Source organism: Neopelma chrysocephalum, unplaced genomic scaffold (assembly GCF_003984885.1).
Source record: "Neopelma chrysocephalum unplaced genomic scaffold, ASM398488v2 Primary Assembly neopelma1_139, whole genome shotgun sequence".
NCBI classification, from domain to species: Eukaryota; Metazoa; Chordata; class Aves; order Passeriformes; family Pipridae; genus Neopelma; species Neopelma chrysocephalum.
Genome location: NW_020897801.1, coordinates 2,993,062 through 3,014,632, shown reverse-complemented (window position 1 = coordinate 3,014,632; position 21,571 = coordinate 2,993,062). Strand labels below are relative to the sequence as shown.

Genomic DNA, 21,571 nt, shown 5'->3' with positions numbered 1-21,571 from the left:
TTATAAAACCCATGGAATGTATCACTGTCTATAGCACACTTTGTCTGGGGCGGCAGTTCCATCCCCACATCCTGCACCTCTACCTTAGGTGACACTATTCAGAAAGCTCACAGTTACAGCTGACTAACTTTCTTCCATTACAGGGCCTTTCAGTTCGTGACAGCTTTGTCAGCCAAAGAGCTCAGACTGAAACATATACTGCCAGGTATTTGTCTGGGGTGAATTATTTCAGCGTTTGAGAAAAATTGTTCAGACATTTACAAGAAGACTGTTGGAGATTTTTATCCATGCTAAAAATTCTTAGTAAACTGATACCATTTAATCTGCAGCAGGCACAGAAGGTACAGCAAGGCCTTTTGCTTTCCCTGTCCTGATATGTCCAGATTTGGTTATACAGTCTCTGGGAAAAACAGAACCAAAGCCAGCCTTGCATGACCTCCGTGGGTTGTCAGAAACCAGCCACCAAACTGCCTGAGGAGGCTGCCTGTCCTAAGTGTGCACACCTCCACACGCTGCACGTGGGTCCTTGAGCACTGTGCTCAACATTCTGAGGGGCAAAGGAACACATTTATCCAAACTGCACTGTCAGTCTGCACCTCAGAGTTACACCACAGTTATTCTTCGCTCTTGCTGAGTGATGATGTCAAGGTAACCCCTTGCACTGATACCACCAGGCTCAGGTGAGCACCTCTCTGGGTGGACCACAGCTGCTCAGAGAGAAGTCTGCCTCACTGCTTTAGCAAAGACACCTACACTAAATTAAAAAAAAAAAAGTAGGAGTTTTTTTGCACATCATACTCAATAGACAAACTGACCTGTTGAGAGAGAGAGAGAGAGAGAAACAGAGAACACATTTGAGTTCTATGCAGTTTTGGTGCCATCTGTAACTTTCAAGGCAGACTATCAGTTGATACTTTCAGGTCACCTAGCAAGCTTTTCCAGATTCGTTGCATGCACCAAAAGAAAATATCTTTGTGGACACTGGCAGCCAAGCAGCAGTAAAAAGATAGATGCAGAAATAATCTGAAGGAGTGGGAGGATTAGATTTGGTAAGATTCAAGGCCTACAGACTAGGAAAGTCTGCACCTAAGTGGATGCAAATTCTGGTCATAACCCAATGTAACTTAATTCTCTGTCATTTATATCTGACAGAAAGGACCTCAAATTAACTAACTCCACTGGTACCAACATAAAGTAGTACTTAATTTTCCACATTTCCTCCTGCCACAGTAGAGCACATCTGAAAAACCCTAGAAAGTGTAGGAGAAAGGGGCAGAGGATTGTGCCCAGAGTGTGGGCCATGGGCAGCAAGGGGCATTCTGTAAGCAGCTGTACACGTGCTGTGCCTTGGGCTCCTGGGGAAATCCCAGCTCAAGTGAAGACACTCAGGGAATTGTGATGACCTTCTGCATAAGGCATGCCACAAGAAGGATCCAGGGAAAGCAGCTCCTGGAAGGAGGCAACAGCACAGGCTGAACTTCCTGGCTAAGAGCCTCTGGTCACAGCTTGCAAACCTTGTGGAAACTCTGACACTATGTTTGATGTTCTCAGCAGAGCCTTGGGGACTCAGTCACCCAATTCCAAGGGACTTTCCGTGCTATTTGGCTGCCTAAAAACATTAAACTATCACGATTACTCCAGCCCGAAGAACTACTTGACGACGTAGAGCGGATCACAGCCAGTCACAAACAGTCAGGGTTTATTATTTAAAAAGTAGACACCACTCCAACTAAACTAGGAACTTTAAAAAATATTGCTTTTCATTAAAACACAGCAGATGGGAAAAATTAAATTCTAAGCGGGGCTCAAATCTGCTTTGAATAACACAGAGTGAGGAAAACAATTCTGTACTTCAGAGACTGTCCTCAATTGTCTTACACTATTGTTCTTCAATTTGTACATCAGATGGTCACAAATTGGTGGCTTGAAGCTGATAGTTTGTGTTCATGTGAAGCAAACAGTGACAACTGTCTTCAGCCTCAACTTGAGCTGCAGTAACACCAGCTGGGACCCAGCAGGAGCGGGGCACTGGGTGCACACACAGCGGAGGATATGCCATCTATTAATACCTGGTGATCTTACCCATTTGAGTTTACAGCTCCAATATCCCTGCTTAGCACGAGAAGCTATTTTAATTCTACGGTGAACTAAAACAGAGCAGCCAAATACACAGCATGAGTTAAAAAAAGATCCATTGAAAGCAATAATCACCATTCTGCCTCCTGCGTACTAACTAATCCTCCCACATTTTCAACTCGACAGTCTCAGTTACACTAGAACAAAGCCAAAAGAGCACTATAATGCCATATTTTCTCCCTTTCAAAGTCTTTCAGACTCTTTTGGGAAGCAACTTGAGAAGCGACATCACAATTAACAGCAAGCTGCAGAAATAGGCGTGAAAATAACCCCAGCTAAAGAGTCACATCCACCTCAGTCCTTCACTAACTCTTTAACAGTATTAAGAAGAGCATTACTAAATATCATTAAAAACATAATACAAGTAAATTCAGCTGCTAAATTAAGACAAAAGATTGGGGGTGGGGAGGGAAGAGTTTCTACAGAGGGCGTCAAACGTATTTTCAATTGCTAAAAAGGAGTTGCCATCAGGAGGATAAAGTGAAAAGAGCAAACTCAGGGAGGTTTTAAGAAAGTTTTGAGTGTTGAAAACCAGAATAAATAGAAAATCAGAAACTAGGAAATAATCATCAGTGAAGCTGCAGATAAAGTGTCTTTAACATTCAGTCTGTTCTTACTGAAATTATGGCAGGGATTTGGAAATGACAGCAGATGTATATCTTGGGCCATGTTTTGCATATGCCGTAGCAACAGAGCTCAAAGACCTCATGAAATTCTCCAGGCAACCAAGAACACTAATGATATTTAGTGGTCCATTTTTAAGAACTTGCTTTCACTGAAGCCAAAGGCAGGCAAAGATATTCTACACCTCTTGAAAAGGATAAATCTTGTGCACACCAAAGTCAAGAAATAGCCTCACTTCAACCAAATTGGCCAAAATTTAACATTTTTTTCTTCTCCATCAGACCTTGTGGTTTGCATTATTCTAGTTCTTCTGATTTTAAGCACTCACACTAATACCACTTAATAGCCATCTAGTGTTACAGACGTCTCCTCCTCTTTCTCGTGACTTTATGTCACTAATGAACTCCTCTGTGAAAAGGATTAATCATTTTTTCTTTAACACTTGGCTTTGGATTCTTCTATTATGACTCATTTAAGAAAAGCAACTGTAGCCTTAGGGACTTGCAGCCCCCAAATCCTTCATCGTAGCTGCTGCAGAGCTGTAATTTCTCTAAAGAACAAGCTACTTCAACATCTAAAGCCAGGACCTGCAAAAGGCACACTAAGCATGCACTAGATGTGAAAATCCCCCACCCTTCCTAGATTATTTGTAGGCAGACATTTCAATGAAAATCAGAACGGAGAGAAACAGTAATTCATATACAAGAAAAATAAACCACTATCCTCTACATGTCTTCTATGATATTAAAATGATTTTTTTCACTTAGCACAGATATAAACTGACAGACCGGCAAGCCCTGAGGACTGCTTTCAACCTACTTCATCCTTGACCTGCAAGGACCAACTTAAAGACACACGAGGTTAGTTTATACCATGGGCTTATTTTGCCTTTGCTGTCACGAATGAGGAAAAAAACCACATTTGCCTGCTGAGATATAAGGTACCCAGCTGATCACAACAACAGGTCAGTGCCTGCATCAGATGGCCATTTTCAGCCACTCTGTTATTGCCTATAATCTACAAACTGGATGCTAAAGGCTCTAGGGTTTCCTAAGTCATCTCAGCAATCTCTGATTTCCTCCATGAAGCTGGTGACTGATTTGTCTTGTGCAGTTTTAACCTAAGAAAAGTCTTACTGTCAACTCCTGTCTTTTAGGTTGAGAGCAGTTCTTTACTTGGATTTTAGAAAAAAAAAATAAAATGCATATAATATTCTCAATTATGACATCCTGGTTGCTTCTCAATTCTAAGTGGAGATTGATTCAATCTGTGCTTCTGCACCATGAATATCTCACCATACTGAACTTTGACTGTCTGGCTCAGGGTCTGCACTTTTTTATAAGGGCCAAACACTTCTGTGTTTTTGGAAAGCCTGGATTCAAACTCACATCTAAATTTAACAGCACTGGCTTCTCATTTACAAAAGGCAGCAGAACCATAGAGACCAAAAAAACAGACACAGATCATGAAGCACTGGTGCTTATGCTGGCAACCCAACTAGACAATGATAACTCTCTGCAGTGAGTTATGTTTTCTGCTTGGATGTGGATATTAACAAAAAAAAATCAACTGTTTCTTTTTTAAAAAAATGTTAAATCCCCTTGTGAGGCTGAACTTTAGTGGTTCACCTGCATCTACTCCAGTAAGAAATCAGTGATGATGCACCAGCCAGTGCAATAGAAGCACTTGCTACTACTGAGTGGAGTAGGTAGATTGAATTTGAAAGGACAAGATGACCCACTGAAACTCTATCACCAGGACTGTTAGTGAACTGCCACAAGAGAAACACTGAAATTACATCAAAAGAGAAAAAGTAAACGCAGCCCACCTAAATTTGCACCTCATTCTCAGCACACAAACCGTCTGACACAGCAGCAGTACTGACTCTGAACCTTTAAAGTCAAATGCCCAAGTGCTACTAGGGTCCTGTTCACAGGTCCTGGCAGACAAGTTAAAAGTCTTCTCTGATTTCTTAAAGGAGGTATAAAAAAGAAGGCTCGACATACAAATCTCTCTTTTACCACTGAAAATCAACCACTTTGGAAGATGCATCAGTACAAAGCCTTGATATTTTAGCCCAGGAGTAATCCTAATAATTAGTATTGAACTATTTGCTGATGACACTTCAGTTCTAATCACATGATTCTGCCACAGAGCTCTCTTACACAGAGAACAGTGCCATCCTCACAAACAAGAAACAGCAGTTCAAACTAGGCAGCTCAAGGATTCTCACTGTATTGACAACTTTAGAGAAATACAAAAACCATTTTGTGCCCTGACAGAAAAATTACTGGGTTTTGAATTTCTGGCAAAGGAACGGGCTTGTTTTGGCTTTGCTCCAGCAATTTTAAAGCAGTTTTATTAAAAGATAGGAACAAGAATTCATGTCAACTTTGCAAAAACTTGAATTTTTGCTTTGAAAATGATGAAACAAAATTCCTCATTTTTTTTTCAAAAAGCTTATGGCTTCTTGTCCTGCAGAACAGCCTGGTGCCCCCATTTGCATTTTTTGCTGCATTAGACTTCTGCAGAGGCTTAGTCTCTTGTGCTCAGAGGCTCATTGTTGAATTAAATGGGATCCATAATGGATTAGACCCTGGAGATTACTTCAATATTGAGGTTTGTTAACACTAGTGACCTAATGCAGGGTATTGAAGTTAAAGGTCTCCCCCCATAGTCAGTCTTACTTTTAGAGGTTAAACTCAGAACAACAGAGATAAAAGACCAGTTTAATCACAAGAAAGCACTTTACTTCATACCACTGACCTTGGTGAACATCTCTCATCACAAAGCTTTATGCAAACATATTTGTTAACAAGTTGGAACAGACCACAAGCAAAATTGTTTGCCATACGGTGCTCTGACAGATCAGCTGATGAAGCATATGGATTCAGTCTTCCTAATTCTGTATTATCTCTCTAACTGCTTCAATCTGAGTGTTACAAGCGGCCCCAGATATCCTATTTATCCTATTAAGGTAAAATAAACACATTAATTGCCGATCAATTCTCTCTCTACGCCCTTCATCTGCTCCTAATGCATTTGGTGAGATTTTTGGCACTAACATTAGGAAACAACCTTCTCTAGAAAGAAGAATCACTTCAGTTAAATGATTTCTTCTTTTAATTACTGTCATTCCTGGCAAGATGCTAACACAGAACAGAAAATGCATATCAGTAATGCTCAACATATTGGTATTTTGCCAGGAACGTGAAGCCTGCCCTTAATCTAAGTAAAAAATTATTTGTATCCATTTCCTCTTTTAACGCAAGCTACAATTGCCACGGAAAGTAAAGCTGAGGCACTCTGTATGATGTTACAGCAAAATGAAATACTCAACTAAATTAAATATGCACAACACTTTTACCCATCTGCCCCTTTATTCTTCACCGACAGATCAAAGAAATGTGTTTGATTTCCTGTCAATAAAATCAAGGTGGCACAAGATGGTAACATGATGAGGTCTCACTTTGTTCTGCTTTTTAGGAGAGATGCCTTCAATTAGGATGGTGTTTTTCTGACATGATACAAATACGCCTTTAAGCCATAACTAACTGTATAACGATCCAATTCTATACAGAGCCATAGTAACATACCTCACACTTACACATGTTAATGGCTCAGTTTAAATGGAGGGAGGGGAAATAACTGGGAAGAGAGGAATTAATTTTTAGTTGGACTTTTTTTTTAAACAGAGAAGAAAATGCAAGTTAAAAGCTGTCTCTAAAGACTAGTTTATCTTTTGTGTATAAAGACAACCATATGACCCCGTGCCAACTAAAAACAAGCAGACAAGACAAGTTACAAATTAGATTTCATATTTAACTCTGAAGCCTGGTTTGGGTGGATTTGGGTGTACTTAATAACCAGTCAAAAAAAGATAAAACCATGTTCTGACTCAATGTAAAATTTAGGGGTTTCTACTCTACTTTAAGGGCTTGCTTACGTGACCAGCCTAAATGTGAACCAATTAAAGGACATTTCACCAAGTGCACAGAATAAATTATTTTAAATAAAACCTGTCCATTGGCAGACTACTAACCGCACACAGTAACTATTTTTGCTCGTAAAATGACGTTCATTTAGCTCTGTATAAACAATTTATGAATCCACCTTTAACATAACACAGCCTTTTCTCCCTGCACCAAGCTGACAGCCGTGGAAAACCCCACACAGCTCCAGAGCAGCAGGCTGAACTCTGTTTCCCCTCGGGCAGCAGCAGCGCTGGTGATGATCTGGACGCCAGCCCTTCATTACTGATGAGAACATAACGAGAAAGGAGATCAGAGAGCAGGTCTTCTGCTGGAACTGAGCCACAGCCTCACTTATAAGCCAAGCAATGCAGACCGGGAGTTCCCAGGAGGATGGAGCAAGGAAGCCCAAAATGTCACTCATCTAAGGGTTACTGCCTCCTGGATGGTCCACTAGTGTCTCATGGGGTCAATGGCACAGAAAAAGGGGAGAGGGCAGGAGACAGGGTTATGCAGCACATCTATGAGGACATCCAGCTGCAGAAGTGAAAATCACAGCAGGAAAAGCAGATGAGAACTTCGTGGTGGGGATGACAGTGAGAAAACTACAGAAGGCCTGGTTCAATACATATCCAAGGCTAGAGCACAAATACTTCCCTAAATGAGCACACTGCCTAGGATGCCTCATGCTAGGTAACAGCTTAAATTGAGTCAGTGCTTCAGGAAAGGGTATAATGGAACAGCCATGGCACAACTGGGTAGAACTTTTCACGCAGGGCATTGGGATCCTGCAGCTTTAGGTGCAGGAAAGCCTTTCCCAGGAATCACCAGATGGCACTATTCTTCCTTCAAATTAAGGCTGTAACTCTGCTGTGCACGTGAAATGCTATCATTGATTTGGGCGGAAAAAGATCTCAATCCATGTTTTTTATATATTAGGCCAGTAGTCCCTCGCTATTCACATTCTTTCCAATGATCTTGAAAATCTTGTACAAACAGCAAAGAAATTACTGTATCTGGGGGAGGTGGAGGGAATCTCATAACATTTTGAACTGACCCTTATACTAAAATATTCCGCAGCAGAAGGATTACAGACGTTTCTCTAGGAACACAAAGCTCCCCAGCAATACATGAAATGCCTGACGACTGTATTAAGAAAGCAGAATTTCTTGCAGAGAAGTAAGTCAGACATGTAAGGATAACATATACATGCCTCTCTTCTCCACATGTTTTATTTCTGTCTGCGAGCAGAGCTGTTGAAAACACTAAACTCCACGTATAATTGTGCAGTGTTTAGTATGAAAATATTCCCTAAATTTGGTTTAAGATTATTGTACTTCTTTAAAAAAAAATAAATCTGTTGAGAGTATCCACATAACATAATAATAGAAGAGAGAAAATGGAAGTATATTACAAATGCTAATAATGAGACATCAGCATACACATACATGTTAGTGAAAGCATGCTTTCCTTCAATTTGTTGACACGATTTGCAAAAGATGCAAAGTATTCACATTTGCACATTTGCAATTGGGTACAAACTACAGAGGCTGTGGAAGTAAATCCAGAATACAGCTAATTTGGGATGGAAGTACAGAGTGGGCACATTCATACTGAAGTCTCAAAAACCTCTGATCCTAGATGAGAGTGAGTGTTATTTCTTTTTGTTTTGTTTTGTGTTTAATTCACCAGAAGACTTGTCTGAACTCAAGACCTTACAAATTGATAAACTGAGGGGCAAATTAATCAGCAGAGTGACTCCCCTGACTTCAGCAGGAGTCACAGCAGAACTGAAGTTTGCCTGCTGTGCTCACGAGCCGAATTCCCTCACAAAACAGATTTTTGTTTTTCTCTAAGCAACTCTCCCCCCTTTCAGCTCCCTAGAAGTTGACAGGCTGTTTCCTGTTCCACGATCTGTGAATCACGATGTGAACGCCAATCGCTGCTCCCCCGTGAAATTAAATTAGGTATCGGAGCACAGCGTGAGCAATAAGTTTCTCTGAGACGCCAGCCCTAAAGAAACTGTACCCTTTCTTCCCCCAGCTGAAGAATGGAGTTATGAAAGCAGGGTCAAGTTGGTTATTACTCTTCGTACTCCGCAACATCAACCAGTCCACTCTGAGCCAGCTCAGTTTTCTCTGCTTCCTAGTCATGAATACAGTGCTACCAAATTTAAAGAGTCCAGTAATTCATTATATTTATTTGTGTGTTCTTCTGTAACCACTTAACACCATGTGAATTGCAGCAATGCTTAACACACATAGAATACCATGATAAATCACCAGAACTTAGTGCATGTCATACAGCTGGGAGATTGGTAAAACAAGGGTAAGCAATATTAACACATGGCTTATCAGGCAGGAAAGGGGAGTATGTGATGCTGTTTGCTTCAAAGTGCCTTTCAATAGCACTTTGTTAAGCCATAAAATATTCACACTTGGAATGATCATCGGGTTATGTTGCCCCATATTTTTTTTTTCAGACAGATGGCCCTTGGTAACTTACACACATCTTTGTCACTGCAGTGTACACTGAGCAAGAAGACACCACAGAGGCACATCTGAAAGCTGAAATTGGTAGAAAATAAAAGAGTAATTAAAACTTGGTTTGTGAGCTCAGATTACCATAGGCCCATATTCTGGAGCCTATGGTAATTTCAGATAGGTTTAGAGGAATTTTAATTCCAAATTGTGATATAGATGTCAAAACCAGACTACTTAGCCTCCTTTCTGCATCACCACCGAGTGCTCCAGCCAAGGTACTTTGCATTTGCTTCAAGGAAAAATGAAAAGTACTCCCTTCTTTCATTCTCAGACAGAAATACACTTCTCCCTTTAACCTGAGAAACTACTCTAAGGACCAGTTTCATAATCTGCAAGAAGCAGTAGTCTTCATGCTCCCCAAAATTAAGTCTGGCTTTTCTTTCTCCAGCATTTATGTGTTCCCTTGTGAGCCTTGCAGGTTCCTCCAGGTTCACTTCTCCAAGGTCTCGGTCTACTGAAAATCTAATCATAAACTCTCCCTCTTCTGGGTTAGCTGTCAGACAAGGGCTAGTATTGAAGTTACCACGTCAGTGAGATTGTTCTGGCCTTCAAGCATTGCCATGTCTCCTGCCCAGCTGCTCTGGAGATGGCTCAAGCACAGCAAAGTAAATTGGTTTAATCTTGTGCATCTGGTACTGAGTTCCCAGTCATCTGTTCAGGGTATAAAGGGACTCTGTTCCATTTCATTGATCATGTCACAGTCCAGCTCTAGTGATAGAGCTTGAAAGCTTCAAAATCTAATCCCTGATAGCTCTTCTTCTCTGCCAATATTTTTCACAGTGTTGGACTTGTATGTTTGTTTCACAATTTACTGAGTAACCTGGATCTGAGAGACTGTAAGTAACCCTCTTAGGGCTAACCTGTTAGTCTGTTTATTATCCTAAATTCACAAAAGTATTCCTTTGTCATTTTAAAAAGAAACCCACAAAACCTCTGCAGAGAACAACCGTCTAGAGACTTTCAATATTTCAACATTAGCCAAATGAATGTGAAATAAAACCTTCATCTCTGCATGCCTCTTATAAGATTCACTTAAGGTAACAATATCCCACAGAAGGCCCTGTGGATTGCTGGAAGGTGCAGAGCACTCTTTGCCTATACAGTGAGCAAAAGCTTTAGACCACTTCTGGGAATGCAAATGAATGGAATCCACGTGACTCCGGTAATAAAAGGCTCCTGTCTCTTTGCAAAGCATTGAAATGCCATCTGGCAATTTTGTTGACGTCAGCAGGCGCAGAAAAACAACCACTACCTCCCCCCCAAAAAGCAAAAGCCTTGGGCAGGAGGGGGAGGAACGCAGACTTCCATGGTGCGGGTGCACTTCGGGCTGGGGTTCCTAAAAACCTGCAGCCGCGCTGTCAGCCCAGAGACCCGTAAATCTGCGGCAAGCAGCACAGCCGATGCACTGCCTTCCCCTGCTCTTGCCATGCAAACCTCATCGAGAAAAAGCAGTGTTTCTTGCTCTCCCTTACGCCACTGAAGGTTTTCAGAGTAACCGCTTAAGACTCACAAGTTTTCAGTTCTCTCAGGGGAGGGGAGCTGCTGCTGCGTAAATGAAGAACGCTGTGCATCCAATCTCTGACCTGGCAGAAAGCAGGAGTCTGTCACCTTGTGGAGCTCCCTCTCCACCGACAAGTCCCAAAGCACACACAGAGGGCCAGTGTAACCTCTTGCCTCTATTTCACACTGCTGAGCAGCCGTGGGTTCCCTGGCACCCTGAATTCAGAGACTCCTACACCAAGCATCAAACAACACACACTATATCTTCTCTGTTATCTCACCTTGTCGGGTTGCTGAAAGTTTGTACATGAGGAACAAACCTCTCAGTGTAGACTACAGGGAAAGACACAAAACTTCCAGCAATACACCAGTAACTTTGCAGGGTATGGAAGATGCACCGCTCATTTGGCTACTTTGACTATATTTCATGCACACTGATCCAAAACGCAGTGGAAGAAACTCTGTAGTATTTTAAGTGAAATATCACACAAACATTTAATGATGACAAGACATAAATGACCTAAGATGCTGTAAGAAAGATGCTCAAATCCTGCAGGAATAATATTATAAGCTGCAGGTACTTATTTAAGTCATATTTCATAGAAGGCAATATTGCTTCTAAGTATTACATGCCACCTGGCACAGAAAAATTGCCAAATTTTCCTGTAAAATGCCGACATTCTAAGCCCATAATGTAAGTTAACTTTTCTGTGATGAGCTAAAATAATACTTATGAACATGTGTGCATGTAAGTGAAGCAGGCATCTCTTCCACATTGAAATGCACTGCTTTAAAACAAACATTAAAAGGAAGGATGTGTCCTCCATGAGACACATTTAAACCCTGAAGAAAGGAGTTGCTTTTAATTAGGGATGAGATCCCTTAATACTATTTCTCAAAAACTTAGGATCCAGAACCACACAGGATAGGTGACAATGAGGAGGGGGAGATGGAAGGGAGAGGCTGACCCGACATCCAGGGCCACAAATGTTACGTGCTCCAAGTTGTCTCACTGAAGTGGTGCAACACAAAGCACATTCTTAAGGCTCTGCAGGATCAAGGTCTCACTGACTGACGTATGCAAATGTGCCTGAAGTAATAGTCCTTTTTCTTTCCCCTGTTCACTCCCCCCCCTTCTCCCTCCTTCACATCTCCTCTTACTGAATGAAACCGAGGCATTTTTGCTTACAAAACTGCTCTTTGAATTCCTAATCTCTGCCTCAGTGTAATTTTTTAACAGCAAGTCAAAGCAGCACTGTGTAAATAACTGCAAGGAGACAGCTCTGCCTGGAAACTGGAAAGTTTTACTTGCTCACATCTTAAGCCTGAAAGCTTATGCTCAATTCAATTAAGAAAATTTATGGGTAATTCCACAGTTTCTCCCCAAATCCTTATGTTCTCAGGCAGCCAACCCAGAAATGAACAAAGCCTTTGACAACTGACTCCTTTCTGCTAGCACATGGGCAATTATGAGGAAAGTGTGCATTTAATTGAGTTAGTCGTAAATCCTGACAGAGGAATGAATCAGAGGCTGGAGAAGAGATTCCTTGGTGCCATTTCAGGTATAATCACTTCTGCTTAACATTTGTTTACTGACTTCATAAAATACACAAACAACAAAACAATCCTTCCATAATTTTACAGCTATTAAGCCTCCACTTGAAGCTGTAGGAGAATAAACTTAAAGCTACAAAGGTGACAGACAAGGCAGAGATTTTTTGAATTCTCCTCCTGTCTCTCAGGTCTGCATCCCATCAGGTCTGTCTTAAATATAAAATATTTTCAGAGTTCACAACTAAATCCCACTCAGTGACTCTATTCAGAGCATTCTCCAGTAAAGCTTATGTACAGCAATAAATAAAAAATTTCCATGCCTTCTTTCATTGGTCTCAGGGTAGTATTTCATTGAACTCACAATAACTACAACCCTTGTATCTAAATGGTCATCCTGAGGACTGTGTTATCTTTAAAAACATCAAGGTGCCTCTCCCTTCATTCCAAAATATCACTCAAAAGAAAGACAGCCTCCCTGTTGTCTGTATGACAAATGTCTGATAGAGTTTCACCCCCTGAAGCTGTTGCAGACCCGGGAGCTCCTCAGCTAAGACAAGAAATGCCTATTGCTACATTCCCAGGAGACTCTCAGAAGCTCCACTTGAATGAACTTGCAGCTTCTGGATAACATAATGTCCAGAGAGACAGCTAAAATCCAGGATTCTGAAATTATTCTCATTTCCAAGATTTGTGAGGATTATTCAGACACTGACATTCACTATGCATACATTAAATGTGACTTATTCAGAGGGAGCCCGTCACTTTGGCAACAGCACATAGTGTGGGAGGAAAGTGGTGCCACTTGCAGATTCTCCTCTACAAATATTTGTTTGTTCTTGTACAGATAGAGTTTCCTATTGCTATTTCCTGTTTTCTAGTTGCATTGTTCTGCTCTCCAAGCAAGTCACTTCTCTCTCTTTCTCTCTTTCTAATCAGTCTTGTATCTTCCCCTGCCAGGCACACCTGAAAGTTTATTTGGGACAATTCACCTACTGTTCCAACTACCACAATAAGCAGAACTCGTGGACTTCCTATGTGAAGTAAATACTCAGGGCTCAGAGAAGGCCCTTCCCCCTTTGCTGCCCTCCTCTCTCTCTTGGGGATCCTTCTGTATTTCAGCTGAGACTAGAGCTGAGCCAGCTAAAACCCACAGAGGCCCAACCTGGGCTGGGAAGTTTCAATCCAGCCATCACTGGAATAAATCCAGCACAGCAGGCTGACAGGTTGCCCTTCAGGTTGCCCTGAAGGATTTTCCTAAGCCAGGAGGCAGTAATTCTCGTGGGCAGTAATTCAGAGTCACAGAATCATATAGGTTGGGCAAGACCTCTAAGATCATCAAGTCCAAACACAGACTGAATTCTACATTAATTGCTTTCATTTCTTACGTAGCCCCTGTGTGCATGTGGTGGTGGAGGTCAAGTCTAGTTTAACCTGCATTAGTCTGATCCCTGCAAACTCAAAGTCATTACCTTAACTGAAGTTAAGTTAAGCAAAACTGGAAGGTTTTTAAAAATGCTTCAGAATCCTGAATTCGATAATGAGTTGTGAATCAAAAAATTAATATAAACACAAGGACATCCCTGTGGTCATGCCAGTGGAGATGATTCCTCTCTCCCTGTTTGTGTGCCAGCCCCTTGCTGAGAACTCAGCATTTCCCAGTTCACAGCTGATAGCGCCGTAAACACCTCTGGCAGTGGAAAGAATGTGGCCTTGACACAATCCGGGCAGCCACTGCAGACCCAGTGAGGGAAGGTAAAATATGGAAATCCTGGCCTCGTGCACTGAGGGCTAAACTGCTTGCAAGGTGCCCTTTTGTCACCCTCATGAAGCTGAGAGCACCCTGCTTATCAAGTGTGTGAAAGGGTCCCGTGGAATCCTCACTGGCTTCCTCCGAAGGCTGTGCATCCTCATCCAGGGACAGTTCACTGAGTTTTACAACAATGCTATAAATCACAAGAAGCTCAATCAAAGATTATCAATGCAGGTGCTATGCTCACATTTTTATAGGCCATTAGCAAACAAGCTAATCAAATATTTCCACTTGGCTAAAAGTGCAAAAACGTTAATATCGTGTGTAGAACAAAAATAACACAGTCTCCAGATAAAATCTTTGTGCTAGGATTAACAACAGTAAGAAACTACAGGTCATTCAAATACCTTACTGATGTAATAGCTATGCAAAGATGTGGATCACTGAGGGAGTATGATCTTACCTGCTCCAAAAAGATGCCAAAGAGAAAAGAATTAAAAACACAGGTTCCCATCCAGCAAGTTAAGCAGGCGTTTACTTCATTACTGAGTTACTTCATAGTGGTATTACCAAATCTGGTTCTTGTTCTAAGGTCCTTTAATAGCTTTATAAGAGCCTTCAGAACCTATGCAGAGGTGTGTACAATTATAATTATTTGAGAGAACAGAGTTTTGAATGGTGATAGTGGTCCTCATTAAGAGAAGTAACTAAAAGTTTGGTTTAGCCACATTTTTATTATCACCACGGGAAGAGAAAAAGGATTTCAAGGTAAATGGGGAACCACCAGGAGGCCACATGCAGACTTCAAACTATAACTGTGCTTAAGGTCAAGTATTTCACCAAATCAGGGCCACTGCAGGCAGGAGCTCTGTCAGTGCATCCAGTGTTATCTTATGTAGAAACTCAGTACTTGTAGCCATTACTGCCTTCACTTTCCAATTTCATCAGGAGAAAATTATTCCTGACAAAGGGTAGCTGATTCACGACTGTGAACTCGCCTTTTTGCTAACCCCTGCATTCTCTGCTGTGCTAGCCAATCTAACACATATATCATTCTGGAGAGTTTTAAATTTAACTCACCACTGTGTTGAAGACTTTAGCATGGAGCAATGTGACAGATTTTACCAACACTTATTAAGAATAAAAAAAAAGAAGGGAGCAAGCCATAAAGCAAGCAAATAAAGCACTGGCAAAGGCTGGAATGCAATGAATACATCTGCACTTACAGCAGTGGCCAAACTGTAGTGCTTTATCATAGAAAAGTAGCTTGAAATAACTTTTCAGTGTATTTGATATATGATACTGCTCTTTTAAAACCAAGACTAGAGCAAGTTTGTGAACTTCAAAGTGAAGTTGTTTCCGGTGGGAGGTTTATTTTGTTATGAGCTTGACATGCTGTAGCTGTGACACTGAGCAGAGTTGCAATGTCAGGGTTCAGGAAGTTCACCCACACTCTAATGACAGGAGATCACATGAGCCTGACTGCAAAAAATGTCACGGTTGGGGGGGTTCTTCCAAAGTTTAATTTCCCAAGCATTTTATCTCACACAGATTGCACAAAACTCCCCCTCCCCCATACTCAAATCTCAACACAGAACGAGTGCTGAAGTGAACGTTTGGATTTCTTTCTGTCTGGTGTATAATAAATCTAATTCATGTAAGGCAGTTTTGGCACTAAGTTATGTATTTGCACATTTCTGTTGGCTTAAGTCACACTTTCTGTTAGGAAAGCTGTTCAGAAAAGGTTTATTTCCTCCACTCTTATAAATTGTTGGCATAAACAACCATCCAAAAATTTAACCTCAGTTATTTGGCATTCTAATGATTTACACTGAAACCCACAAACTTGGGTTTCTTGTTAAAATCTGTGTCTGAATTTAAGTGTATTAACCTTCAAAGTATTTAAATTCCAGCTAAGAGAATAAGAAGAGGGTGGAAGGCATCTGACAGCTACACTGCTCTTTTCCACTGCTGTCTTACTAGAGAGTAGCACAGGATAACCCAGATAGATGAATCCTGAACTGGCAGGAAGATGAGACAGGGAGATACTGTCTTTTCTAAATTTTCCTCTTCCATTGCTATATGGGCTCTTCTGCAAAACAGTGTGCCCTCTCTCAGCATTATCTCCTTCTTAGTCTTGGTTCCTTTCCAATTCAGGTTTTATTCTTTTTAGGTTTGGGGTTTTTTTTTTTTTGGAAGAGTGGCAGGAAGGTCTGCAAATAGTGCAAATATTTTAAAAACCAAGCTACATAGTAACTTCAGAGAGGAGTGCAGTCAGATGGGGCAAACGGTTCGGTATGAAAAACCAGAGTACTTTGACAGTGGCACAGATTCACCTGAGTCATGCCTGCTGGGGGCCACAATATCTCCAGTCTGAAAACGAGGAGATGAATAAAACATGCTTTCAGTCACTGACTCATACACATCCAAGCACACAAACTCTTTGCCATTTCTCCCCCTCTGAAATAATGCAGCAAAAATAAAAACAATCCAAACAAACAACCTAAGGAAAATTATTTTGTACTTCACAAATTCTGTTACAGAAAGACGATTTATATACAAGAAAAGTATTTGTGCATGCAGCTGGAAGTGAGCTTTTTGAGAAAAGTTCTGAAGCAATGACTAAGTCTTTTGTGTCTTAGTTTACCTAAAACTTGATTAGCACATTGACATGCAAAACACAGACACTTTCCAAAAAGGGTTACAACACATCTACCACGGGAAAAGAAGCAGTGCCAAAACGACATCATATCATTCCTAGTTTGCTACAACCTCAGTAACTCTGGTCAGTTAGCAGGTCCTTAAATGATTTTCCTGACATCTTTGCTACGTCATCTGAGAGTGGTAAATGAAAGGCAGCTTTCTTTCTGCTCCCACAGCTCCATTGGTGATAAACACCCTGCAGCCGGCTGGTAATAGTTTACAGGCAGGATTAAATCTGGTTTACTCGTCCAGAAGATTTTTTTGTATCCATACAAGAGAAAGCAGGAGAAGGTAGACCTGTTGGGTCAGGATCACTTTTCAAGTAGCTGTCAGTGCTGTGCCCTGAGCTGCACGTTCAGCCAGTGCTGAGGCAGTAGGTGACAACACAGGAGCAACTGCCTGGTGCAGTTTTCTGCACGGGATGCTTCGGGACGTGGAGTTTCCACATCGTACAGTACCAAACTATTTCATTACAGCACAAAGACAAGACACTTTGATCTCAAGAAAGAAGGGAAGTGTTTGTCAATCAGCACGAGGATGGAGTTTGCACTGTGTCCTGACTCTGAGCTGCCTCTGGTTTTCTCACCTGAGCAGACCTTCTGCCAGCTCACCTTGTCTCCCCGGAGCTCCCACAAGCTCTTAGTTCCTGATGTGCCATGGCAGATACAGCCTCACCTCTCTGTAACTTGCACTTACCCTGCCATACTGTGCTGCTTTTTTGATTTGAGCTGTGTTCGGGTGGGGTTTTTGTTTGCTTTTGGGACAAAATTTGCTCTGTCTTCTATGAACTATATCCTCTGCACCCTGTGTCTTCCTCTCATGTAAAGAGTTGTAGTTTAGTAACCTCTTCCCAACTGTCTCAAAGATGAAGGGGAGAAAATGAAAACACAAAAGGCAAGCAAATAGTTGAGCAGATACAGATAGTCAAGGCCACTGACACTTGCCATAAAACACAGATGGTGGGTGGTTTAATGGTGATGCTTACAGAGTGATGTAGTGTGCTACAGAGATACCAAATCTAACCAGGAAAGATCTCTCCATTCCTTGAAGCAGATAAGCCAGGTGAGCTGAGAAATTGGAAATGTTATTGAGGATATCTGCCTGATTCAGTATAGGCTGAACTGTTCCCAATACTGAAGCGAATTTGCTTGTGTCTACACATCAGTGAACTGCCAGAATCAATACTCTTCCCAAAACAGGTTGAGATTGGTAAGTTAGGAAGGAAACAAAGACGCCACACTATAAAGAACTCTTTAATTTTAAAAATTACTAGTGTGCCAGCTGGATTCAAAGACATTTGTTTTGCACTCTCACTATATTCTTTAGTTGTATTCACCAACTAAAGTGAAGTTGGAAGTCTTTGACAAAAAATCTCAAAACACCATAAATCCCCACCCCAAAACTCAAGTAGTGACTAGGCACTGTCATTTGTAGGTAGACTAAGCAAATCAGAGGTGGGGGAGATCAAAACTGAGGCAGAGGAACAGCTTCTTTTGTACCACATCTATTCTATGAAGGAATAGAATGTGATCTGCCGCCTCCCCCAAAAACCAACATGCCTCACAGCAACAATGGATGTTTAAGCATTCAGAACTTCTATCACATCACAACTTCTCTTTGAAAACAGTTTAAAAATATTTCACTCCTATTTCTAATAAAATAATTTAGATAAGAAGACATATACTGTATCCAATACTGGGTTCACAGCATTGAAGCAGCACAAAAGATGGTATCTCCTTTGAAATCTGTTTTGCCTCCTTGCTGTGGTCACATGTTCCTTTTATTCTTTTTAATGTTGATGTAATTTTATTAATTTTACCAGAAAACAGAGGAAGGGAAGGTGATCTAATTTCAGTAGGAATGTCAAAGGAAATTTGTATCTGCTGTAACAGCAACTAATGATGTGTCTGTATCAAAGAAATGTATTCTTTTAGTCATCCTCCTGCTGGGAAGTGCAAAACGTCTTCTGAAAGACCTAAATCTTTGATTTGTGTATTTTACATGAATGCTACCATGTATGTTATTCATTTTACATTTAATCAGGGAAGTAATCAGGACAATAATTACAGATATGTGCTAATCCACAACTAATGAGCACTCCTGGAAGTACTATATGCTCCTACTATGTCAACAAATTCCAACCTACAGCAGCCAAAAAAATTACCCAAACAGGCTAAGAAATGCTCTAGTCTCAACTAAGTATTCTTGGATGGAAATACCAGTTATTTATGACAGACTAGTAGATAGAAAATATCTGGCATATCCCACTCTCTGTTTACGCATTGGCAGTATTTTACTGAAATAAAGTTAATAACGTAGTAACCCCTCTTCCTGTCCATCCCTCAGAACCCTTCTCCTGAAACAGCTGAAACCTCTTGGCCACTCTCAACTAAGTCTTACAGCAAAACAAAAGCCAAATATATTTCAAATCTGGCAATGACCATCAGATTTCAGGGGGGGTAATCCTTGGTATGACCTCTGAAGCAGAGAGGGAAAGGCTTCAATTTGAAGGTCAGTGGTTACCTGGCCTGGCCAGCCCACCCCCACCCTCAGTTGTCCAGCTGACTCCTAGTGGATTTACAGTAGTGATAGGGATTAGGGAATTGGGGTGTATATAGGATGTGAAACATAAATTACTGACTCATTAGGTTTAATTAGATTTTCTGCCTGTAGAGCAACCCATTTAGGTTAAGCTGTAATTGCAAGCCATTGAAACCTAAATGATTACATTTACACTAGGAGTGCTGCCTAGCTGATCTCTTTCATCAGTACTTACTCTGTGCTCCAAAAGGGAACAATTGTTCTTTCCTAGGATTAGTACTTTCTGGCTTGCCTTCTGAAAGATGATAAAATAATTCAATCAACAGAAAATGAATCACTTAAAAAAAAATCCCAAAAGTCATTACTCCTCAGAAAACTGCTCAAACTAAGAAAGGAGTCATGTGATTCACTGGAGGGCCAGAAGACCTGGAGCTGCAGACCTTTCTGCACTTCTCCACAGGACTGATTATCAGGGAGCAAACAACAAATAAGAATTGGTTTTAAAATCCAACAGTGTAGACATGTTTAGTGGTCAGGAAGTAATTTCCAGAGCTGAAAATACAGGCTCTGCACAGATGCTGCTTCTGCTTTCTCCATGGCCCATCCTGGAACCAAACAGCCCAGCACAACACGCACCAAAGCTGTAATTGGTTCTCCAGAGAAGGTTTGTCTGATATATCAGAGCCAAATAACAAACAACAGAAATAAAATTTTTGTAACACAGACATGACACATTTCCTTAGGTTTTAAAATATTTTTTTGTATTACATAAGATGGCTTTTTAAATGCAGCAGACACCTACCTCCCTCCCACACGCCTACATATATGGTCTATCCATATACCTATGAAAAATATATTATTTAAACATTATTTATGAGAACTGGAAGTCTGAAGAAACTCCAGTTTGACAGCAGAGCAGGAAAAAAAAAACAACTGCACCCAGCTACTAGATTTGTCCCACAATACGTGATAACCCTTGCAGCTGATAAAGGGATGGGATCTCACATCCTTTCTTAAAGTATATGTTATGGGCTGTTACAATATTAAGCCATCCCACAACAGAAGCCTCAAATGCTGACACTCTCCTGCTGAGCCTTTGCCAGAAATGCCTTAGAGAATATCTGCCAAAAGGAGGACTTTGTATCTGACATCACCAGCTTCCAAACCAGCAAACGCAGCTTGGTGGGAAACACTTCCCAAAGCAGGTTCCCCATTTGTTCTGGGTTACAAGGCACTACAATTATTTGACTTCAATCATTGTTTGTGCCATGCACCAGCTGAGACTTGAAAGTGTTACTTGCCTTCCCCTTAAACACTAGATAGAGAAAAGAAAGCACATTTCAGCAAGGCATGGGGGTAACCTCCTGATTACAAGTCCAACACCAAAGTTGTAATATGAAAAATAGAGTAATAGAATCAAATTCTTGACTGCATTTGAGCAGTACATTCCTCTTTAACTGCTCCAATACATCAGGTAATATAAGGAGGAGAGAAAGATGACTGGCAATTTACTCCATATCCTGAGACTATTTGCCCTGGAGAAGGCTTCTGTTTTCCTGATCTCTTGTGCAAGATAAAATATTCCTCCTACCTTTTTCTTCAGCTACTTTTTCACACAGCTAAATGAAATACAACTTTAGGGAGGAAAAAGGTAATGAAACTCAGTTCTTATTCTCTAAGACTGGAATTCTTCCTGCTCCCTTTTTTCTCTGAAATTAAATCATAAATCACAACAGTTTTGCCAACTTTTACCCCTTTTCTATTTGCTAATTGTAATCTATAAACATATGTAGCATGAGGATGTGTCAGTGTGCAGGGATCATGTTTTGAGTTTCTCAAAGGCCAGGTCAGTCTTAGAAAAGATCATAATTAATATTCCTATCAGTGACATGTCACAAGAAGCACAGTCAGCAAATTACATGTGCTGATGACAGTGTTCAAAGACACTGCCCACACAACAGACTACTGGGATATCACACCAAAAATACTGCATGAGGGGTGATGGATAAAATTCAGTACTGAACTAAAGGTTATACTCCTGGGGACTAGCAATAGGAGCCAGTCCAAATTCAAAGATTCTCCATTTCAGGTGGTCAGGACTATGTTCACTTATCAATTCATGAACAAACAAGGCATTGATACAGGTGCAACAAGAATGATGGTTCATCTAGCTTGGAGGTGTTGCCAAGGTTAAGTTGGCCCATGCCCTGCATTAAAATTGCTTCCATAAAGAAGAAAAGATGGGTCAC

The 21,571-nt window shown here is 41.0% G+C and overlaps 1 protein-coding gene across 2 annotated transcripts in view; it reads right to left on the bottom strand.

Annotated features, from left to right (window-relative positions):
• Nucleotides 1-21,571, bottom strand: part of PDE3A (phosphodiesterase 3A) — an 86,472-nt gene that overhangs the window by 49,318 nt on the left and 15,583 nt on the right. Inside the window, exon 1 of one of the 2 annotated variants that reach the window (XM_027699725.1) lies at nt 19,558-19,578. The exons of the other annotated variant lie outside the window; for it this stretch is intronic. The gene's annotated coding sequence lies outside the window, so the exon portion shown is untranslated. Of the gene's footprint in view, nt 1-19,557; nt 19,579-21,571 lie in introns of those variants that run through there. 2 annotated transcript variants of the gene reach the window in all.